This window comes from Heterodontus francisci, unplaced genomic scaffold (assembly GCF_036365525.1).
Source record: "Heterodontus francisci isolate sHetFra1 unplaced genomic scaffold, sHetFra1.hap1 HAP1_SCAFFOLD_61, whole genome shotgun sequence".
NCBI classification, from domain to species: domain Eukaryota; kingdom Metazoa; phylum Chordata; class Chondrichthyes; order Heterodontiformes; family Heterodontidae; genus Heterodontus; species Heterodontus francisci.
Genome location: NW_027141441.1, coordinates 5,323,166 through 5,332,272, shown reverse-complemented (window position 1 = coordinate 5,332,272; position 9,107 = coordinate 5,323,166).

Genomic DNA, 9,107 nt, shown 5'->3' with positions numbered 1-9,107 from the left:
AATTTCTGTGTGAGGGATATTCCAGCATCATAAACCAGGGGAACGTGCTGACTGAGCTGTGTCTTCATCTCTTCTGGGCAGTCGGACAGTTCACCCTTCATTCTGCTCTGATTCACTTTCCCAAAGCGGATCTACAGATTCTCAAATCTGTGGACTGGGTTTTCTTATTTTGTTCCTTTTGATTTTTCTTGCTCCTGACTGAATAATATATTCTAAACCTCGGATCAACCCTCCCCTTTGCGTCGTGTTCTAGTCTTGGTGAAAAAAGACACAAAACGGCACAAACAGACTGAAACATACAACACGGTCACACTTTCCTTCATTGAGATTAATGTTGAGCTGTTTTCCAGGTTAAATGCAACTGCAAACACATTGCTCTCAAAGGAATTGTAGGGGATTGAGTTGCTGTTGAAATATTAGCATTGAACATTTGTACAAGGAGGAACAGCCATTCCAAACTGACATCCTTCACAAAGGCAACCACTGAGCTGTTTTCTTGTGTGAATAAAATTCATAAGAAAAGTTAAAGTTCACAAGAAAACAGATGTAAACGATTGATAGCTAAACTTTTGAAGCAAGGATATGAATCCACGATTTTCTGATTATTGGACAAACACTCGAGCCAACGAAGCTACTGAGCCAGATCACAAATGCTGTGACAACTAAGGGCAGAGGAGGGCACTCTTTATTCTCATCCCACTTCTCCACAGGTCACAACATCTATTTTAACTTTTCCCACTTACTGAAACAGTCAATCATATACTCTATTTTTCCCAGAATAGAAGACACTGACCAGATTTCTTTAATGAACAACAAAATGATTCATTTATTGTAGAACAAGTTTTAACTGGTCATGAAGTAAAGCATAAACACACAGGTGGAAATTTTAAAAGTTCCATTTTCACCTTTAATTTTAAAGTCTTTTTTTAAAATCTTCGAGCCACATGCGCACACATACGTACACCGGTTAACAGAAAAGATAAAAGGGATGTTTTAAAAAAAAATTTTAAATTTTTTTGCAAACACAAAAAAAAACTCTTGGGCTGTTTACTTGCTCATTTTTGAAGAAAACATCAGATGAGATACGTTGCTCCAAAATTGGAATCCAGTCTAACTTCTGAGTATACGTAGACAGGTCACTAGGGTATTTTAGAACAGTTCTTTTCAGAAGGCACTGAGAATTAATTTTAGCAGGCCTTCTTCAAAGACATGCAACAAGATGAATTAACACACTGGACTTCTCAGGATCTTTTAAAGATTTTCTGGAAAACAAGCTGGGTTGTGGTCTTCTCTCCTTCCTTGACACTTCTTCAGGCTAACTTTATCAGCTGCTCACTCCAGCAGGTAAAACACACTGACTCTACAACCAAAAGCTTGTGAGTTTTCTGCTGTCTTAGGTGCACGCTGCTGCTGCCGAGCTTGTCCAATCAAGGGGCGCAAGTGACTTCACTAACCACATCTCCCTGTTACCATGGTTTCTGTTCTATATTTAACTTGAATTACGTGAAAAACAGTAAACATAGTTGCCAAATTGGCTCTTTTGGTGCTCTCTTGAAAAAGAACTGGTCCTACATTTATTCAGTTTGATTATGACTTCTTCAAAAAATATTTTAACAGAAGAAACAGAATCACTTCCATAACATCATGTACTTTCCCTGAGCTACAGGTTATTGAAAGACTCTCTGGCTGTGTTTATTTTAGGTGATTTTGTACTCAGGTTCTTTTGGAATCCATGTGTTTGCAGATCTTTGTGAGTGAGAGATGTGGAGATATGCTTAAAAAATTTCCCTATAAATTATTCATATCTCCGTCTTTCCCCGAACTTTGTGCAAACACATTAATGAGGGAATCACACACATCAGGCCGTCAAACCTGTCCGCTAAACATTGAAAGGTGACAGTGTTTATAGTAACGGGGTTCCATTTATTCAGACACATCTTGATGATTCACACATGTAATGTATTTGTATATTATATTCATGACATTATGATGTAAATAAACATTTCCTTGCACTTGCCACGCTTGGTGAACATTTTCTCTGCTGATGCCCCTTGAATATATTAGAGAACATGGTGACGAGGTTGAGATTAAAGTCTGTAAATATAGGCAGCAAACAGCAGCAGGGACTGCAGTGAACAAGATTTACGTGACATATTTGTGCTTCTATTGGTGGGTGAAATAAGATACTAAACACACAAAATCCTACATTTGAGCTCGCGCAAGATTGCTCTGTCTATGGAGATAGCATCAAAGAATGCTCAGGAATTTTGTCCGATGCCAGTGATCGTAACACACTTCAGGGGAACTTAAAAAAATGGTAAAATCGGCTTTCACATAACAGATGAAATTTTGCACAGAGAAGTGTGAAGTGATACAATTTGGAAGGAAGTATGAGGAGAGGCCATATAAATGAAACATGACAATTCTAAAGTGGGTGCAGGAGCAGAGAGACAATGTAGACCAATGTTGGAAGGATTGAAAAGGTAACTAAGAGCAAACAGGACACTTGGATTTATTAATATAGTCATAGAGTAAAAGCATATAAGTTATGCTAAACCTTTACAAAATGCTGGGAATGAATGGCCTCTTCCTGTACCTCCACAGAAAGCTTCCATTCCAGGTTTACACACACTCATCAGGATCACTCTCCACAGATCCTGCCACTCCAGGCTCGGACACCAACTTCAGGATCACTCTCCACAGATCCTGCCACTCCAGGCCCGGACTCCCACTTCAGGATCACTCTCCATACATCCCAGCACTACAGGCTCGGAGACTCTCTTCGGAGATCCTAAATCTCCAGACACGGACATCCTTTGAGGACCACTCTCCACAGATCCTGCCACTCCAGGCTCGGACACCCACTTCAGGATCACTCTCCACAGATCCCGCCATTCCAGGTTCGGACACCCACTTCAGGATCACTCTCCATACATCCCAGCACTATGGGCTTGGAGACCCTCTTCAGAGATCCTAAATCTCCAGACACGGACATCCTTTGAGGACCACTCTCCACAGATTCTTCCCTCCAGGCTCAGACACCCTCTTCAGAGTCACCCTCCATCCATCCCGCCGCTCCACGCACGGTTATCTTCCTCAGGATCAGATCAAAGAATGTTGCTTGTCACTTATCAGCTCAAGCCTGAATGTTGTTCAGGTCTTGCTGCTTGCAGGCACAGACTGCTTCAGTATCTGAGGAGTTGTGAATCATCAGCGAACATGCCCACTTCTGACTTATGTTGAAGAGAAAGCCATCAATGAAACAGCTGAGGATGGTTGGGCCGAGGACACTGCCCTGAGAAACTAGATATCCAGTCATGAAAGGTGGAGGACAATTAAATAACGAACCAGATGAGGAGGCTCCAAAAACTTCCCTATCCTCAATGTTGGTGGAGCCGAGCACGTCAGTGCAAAAGATGAAGCTGAAGCATTTGAAACCATCTTCAGTCAGAAATTGCTCAGTGGATGATTCAACTTGGCCTCTTGAGTTCCCCAGCATCACAGCTTCCAGTTTTCAGCCAATTCGCTTCACTCCACATGATAGCAAGAAACAGCTGAAGGCACTCAGTACATCAAAGACTATGGGCCCTAAAAACATCCCAGCTCTAGTACTGAAGACTTGTGCTCCAGAAGTAGCTGCGCCCTCAGCCAAGCTGTTCCAGTAGAGCAACAACACAGGCATCTACTCAACAATGTGGAAAATTGCCCAGGTGTGCCCTGTCCGGAAAAAAGCAGGACAAATCCAATCTGACCAATTGCCGCCACATCAGTCTACTATCAATCATCAACAAAGTGATGGAAGATGTCACCAACAGTGCTATCAAGCACCACACACTTAACAATAATCTGCTCATCGATGCTCAGTTTAGGTTCTGCCAGGGTCTCTCAGCTCCAGGAAATAATTTGGCAGATAGAGTAGAATGTGGGAAAATGTGAGGTTATCCACTTTGGTAGGAAGAATAGAACAGGAAAATATTATTTAAATTGTGAGAGATTACAGAATGCTGCGGTGTAGAAGGATCTGGGTGTCCTCGTACATGAATCACAAAAAGTTACCATGCAGGTACAGCAAATAATTAGGAAGGCAAATGGAACGTTACCCTTTATTGCAAGGGGAATGGAGTATAAAAGCAGAGAAGTGTTGCTACAAATGTACAGGGTGCTGGTGAAACCACACCTAGAGTACTGTGTACAGTTTTGGTTTCCTTATTTAAGGAGGGATATACTTGCATTGGAGGCAGTTGAGAGAAGGTTCACTAGATTTATTCCAGTGATGAAGGGGTTGTCGTATGAGGAAAGTTGAGCAGGTTGGACCGATACTCATTGGAGCTGAGAAAAATGAAAGGAGAACGTATTGAGACATATAAGATTCTGAGGGGATTTGACAGGGTAGATGCTGAGAGGATGTTTCCTCTTGTGGTGGAATCTAGAACTAGGGGACACAGTTTCAGATTTAGGGGTTTTTCATTTAAGAAGGAATTTCTTCTCTCAGAGGGTCATTAATCTTTGGAATTATCTACCGCAGAGAGCAGTGGAGGCTGGGTCATTGAATGTCTTCACGATTTTTATCTACAAGAGAGCCAAGGATTATGTGCGCAGGCAAGAAAGTGGGGTTGAGGTCATGATCAGGTCAGCCATGATCCTATTGAATGGCGGAGCAAGCTCGAGGGGCCATATGGCCTACTCCTGCTACTAGTTGTTCTGATCTTATGTTGTTATGATCTCATTGCAGCTTGGTCCAAACAGAGATGAAAGAGTGGAATTCCAGAGGAGAGGTGAGAGTGATTGCCCTTGAGTGAGTGTGGCATCAAGGATCCCTAGCAAAATTGAAGTCAATGGGAATCAGGGGGAAAACTCTCCACTTGCTGGAGTTGTACCTCACACAAAACAAGATGGTTGTGGTTCGTGGAGGCCAATCATCTCAGCCCAGGACATTGCTTCAGTAGTTTCTCAGGGTAGTGTCGTAGACCCAAACATACTCAGCTGTTTCATTGACGACTTTCACTTCAAAATAAGTCAGAAGTGGGAATGTTAGGTGATGATTCACAACTCCTCAGTTGAAGCAGTCTGTGCCTACAAGCAGCAAGACCTGAACAATATTCAGGCTTGAGCTGATAAGTGACAAGCAACCTTCTGGCCACACAAGTGCCAAGCAGTGAACATCTCCAATGAGAGAGAGAAAAAATCTACCTTTTGATATTCAGAGCATTATCATCGCTGAATCCCCCACCATCAATATGTTGGGGGTTACCATTGACCAGAAACTAAACGGGACCAGTCAGATCTATGCTGCGGCTATAAGTGCAGGTCAGAGATTAGGAATTCTGCAGCAAGTGGGAAAGATTAGGAATTCTGGGGGCGGCACAGTGGCGCAGTGGTTAGCACCGCAGCCTCACAGCTCCAGCAACCCGGGTTCAATTCTGGGTACTGCCTGTGTGGAGTTTGCAAGTTCTCCCTGTGTCTGTGTGGGTTTTCTCCGGGTGCTCCGGTTTCCTCCCACAAGCCAAAAGACTTGCAGGTTGGTAGGTAAATTGGCCATTATAAATTGTCTTATAGTGTAGTTTGGTGGTAGGGAAATATAGGGACAGGTGGGGATGTGGTAGGAATATGGGATTAGTGTAGGATTAATATAAATGGGTGGTTGATGGTCGGCACAGACTCGGTGGGCCGAAGGGCCTGTTTTAGTGCTGTATCTCTAAACTAAACTAAGTATCTCACCTCCTGATACACCAAAACCTGTCCACCATCTGCAAGGCACAAGTCAGGAGTGTGATGGAATACATCCCACTCAACAACACTCAAGAAGCTCAATACCATCCAGGACAAAGCAGCCCACTTAATCGCCACCTAACCCACCACCTTAAACATTCACTCTCTCCACCACCAGTACACAGAGTCTGCAGTGTGTACCATCTCTATATGCACTGCAGTAACTCGCCAAGTATCCTTCAACAGCACCTTTCAAACCCGTGACCTCTCCCACTTCGAAGGACAAGGGCAGCAGATGCATGGGAACTCGCCATCTGCAGGTTCCCCTCCAAGTCACTCACAATCCTGACTTGGAACTATATCGCCATTTCTTCACTGTTGTTGGGTCACAATCCTGGAACTCCCTCCCCAACGGCGGTGTGGGTGTTCCTGCACCACATGGACTGCAGCAGTTCAAGACGGCAGCTCACCACTACATTCTCAAGGGCAATTAGGGATGGATAATAAATGCTAGCCTTATCAGCGATACTCACATCCAAGAATGAATAAAAAACAAATCATTCTCCACAGATTCCCCACAATCTGGGCTTGCACATTCACTTCAGGAGCACAGAACTTTATATAACTGCAACATGAGTTCCAAACTTCATATTCCGTTCGCTTTTCACATTATTTTCTCCCAGTCCACTGGCTTTTAGTAATTCTGTATTCGGGTCTCGGCTCCTCCACAGTTTCTAACATCTCACCTCTTACAAAAAAACACACTGATCTATCTTTCTTCAGTATTACATGACCCCACATTTTAAACTCCATCTGTCAAAGCATTGCTCACTCACTTAATCTATCAAGAAGATTTGAAAATAGATTTCTTGCCAAAGGATAATATTCTGCTTCTGCTCCCTCGCCGTTTGCTTTTCCCATTAGTCTTTCACTTGGTGTAAATCCACAGAATATAAAGATGGAAGGAAGGGAGGGAGGGAAAATCTTGCTCCGTTTTGTGATCCCAATTTGATCTTCATTCCAGTCCAATTTGGGTGAAGAATCCCAATTGTCTGTCTCAATTTTAATAATATATAAACAATTCTGGAAACACCGTCTGGAAATTGACAAGAACAGGTTTCCAGTCTGACTTTATGCAAAAAGTCACCCATTAGAAATAAAGGAACTATACAGCTCACAAACTAACAACAAGGATGGGATTCAAACACAGACATGAAGAACACAATGCATTAGCAGTCCATCACCTTAACCTTGCAGCCACCTTGTCAGATGCACAATTATGGCTGTCACCTTCAGCACAGCTCCTGGCTGTGCAGCCAGCTGCAGTGACCTAATGATTCAGGCATCTGAGTGATGTTAATCATGATGTGATCAAATGATTGTATGTTCCACTCTTTCCGTGGTGGGTTTTCACACTGAGTGGAAACGTGTTGGACATGGTCTGGAAATGTTTCACACCGCTCCATTCCCTATTTCATTTACTTACAGAAGGTGTATTTCCATCATTATACATCCCATAAGATGAACTTTTTTCAAAAGACTTCAGTGTATTTAACTCTGTGTCCAACACTGTGAGGCAGCTTTCTGTGTTTATAAAGAGTGCAATTTATTGACTGGTCTCTTGGATCTTGGATCAAACAGGGTGACAGATAGAGGTCTGTGTGCAGAGGGTTTGGAGGTGAGCTCTGATTCCTAACCCTTTCTGGATTGTGAGGAATAAAGAATGAATGAGAGAGAGAGAATGTGGGAGAAGGGATGATGGAAGAATTTGTCCGTGAACCTGATTAAAAGTGGCTCAAACGCAAGATAATATTAAGATATCAAGAGCAGAATATTAACATAATCTGAGTTCCGCGATCTGGTCGGGTCCCATTCCCCTGAAGTGAGGAATGAACGGGTGGGAAATTCCACCTGGAGTTATATTTGTCTCCAATGAAGATGAGTTCACAGTGAGGATGGAATAGCTCAGTTGGGAGAACACTAGATTGAAGAACCAGGATACAATCCCTGGTTTCATCAGTTTTAATTTGGTGTCTCCATCAGTTTAAGTAGAGAGAATCAGAGGGGAAATTTTCCACTCTTGACCCCATGGGCTGAATTTTAAACTAACGGTGCGGCTCTCGGCAGAGGCACCGGAAGCGGGTGTCGTCACCACACGAGTAAAATGTGGCCGACCGACTCCAATCACGGAGCATCCGACCAATTAATGAAGGGGAGGTGTGGGGCCCATGTAAACAAGGACCAGAGGCAGGGAACAAGGCACCGATGGCACCGACATCTGACACAACGGCAGGTGCTGACACCATATTTAAAGGGCTGCCAACCCTGCATTCACTGCTGCCTGGTTTAAAGGAGTGTCTTCCTGAGAGCCCTCTGATGCCCCAGGACCCGTTCTGCTGCCTCTGCTGCCCCAGGACCCGTTCTGCTGCCTCTGCTGCCCCAGGATCCGTTCTGCTGTCTCTGCTGCCCCAGGACCCGTTCTGCTGTCACTGCTGCCCCAGAACTCGTTCTGCTGCCTCTGCTGTCCCAGGACACGTTCTGCTGCCTCTGATGCCCCAGGACCCGTTCTGCTGCCTCTGATGCCCCAGGACCCGTTCTGCTGCCTCTGCTGCCTGCTGAGTAAGGAGCTGAATGCGAGCCTGCAGTGACCATGGTCCCACGGTTTAGCGATGCCTCCCTGCAGTTTCTCCTCCAGGTGGCAAGAGAAAGGTGGAAGATCCTCTTCCCCAGGGATGGGAGGTGGAGACCTGCCCACCTGACCAAGCAAAGCTGGCTGAAGATAGTCGGTGAGGTCAGCAGACGTGGGGTCACCCCCAGAACATGGATCCAGTGCAGGAAGTGGGTCAATGACCGGATCCAGGCTGCTCAGGCGAAAACTCAAAACACTTTGGACCCTTTGGACATTGCATGTGGCAGAGTGAGAGGGAGTGTTTGGTGGAAAGGGAGTGACCACCCAGTCATGTGTATTGGGGAAGGGCAGCAGGACATGCTGCCTGAGGCTTGGCTGCATCTCGGTGAGAGGTGCACGTCAGTCATTGTATAAACTCACACAGTCCCTCGAGAGGGGCAACATGCAGGAGGAATACGTGTGTCCCCATCATGGACTGCTGGACTATCACCATCAGAGATGTTGGGCTTGTCCCCGCTGGGAGACTAACTTTGTTCATCATTGTGTCTGCAGGAGAAGACATCCCACAATTGGAAAGAGCGTGTCAAGACCGGCGGTGGATGCCTTATCTCCATGTCCTCATCCCGATGGAGGAGGAGGCCATGGAACAGGCAAGGCAGCAAAGCAGCTGCTCCATCGCTGATGGAGAGACAGGGACACCTACCCAAGAGAGTGAGTGAACATCTCCTGGGGCACAAGGGAGCATCTGCTGCAAAGGAGCCACACTGCT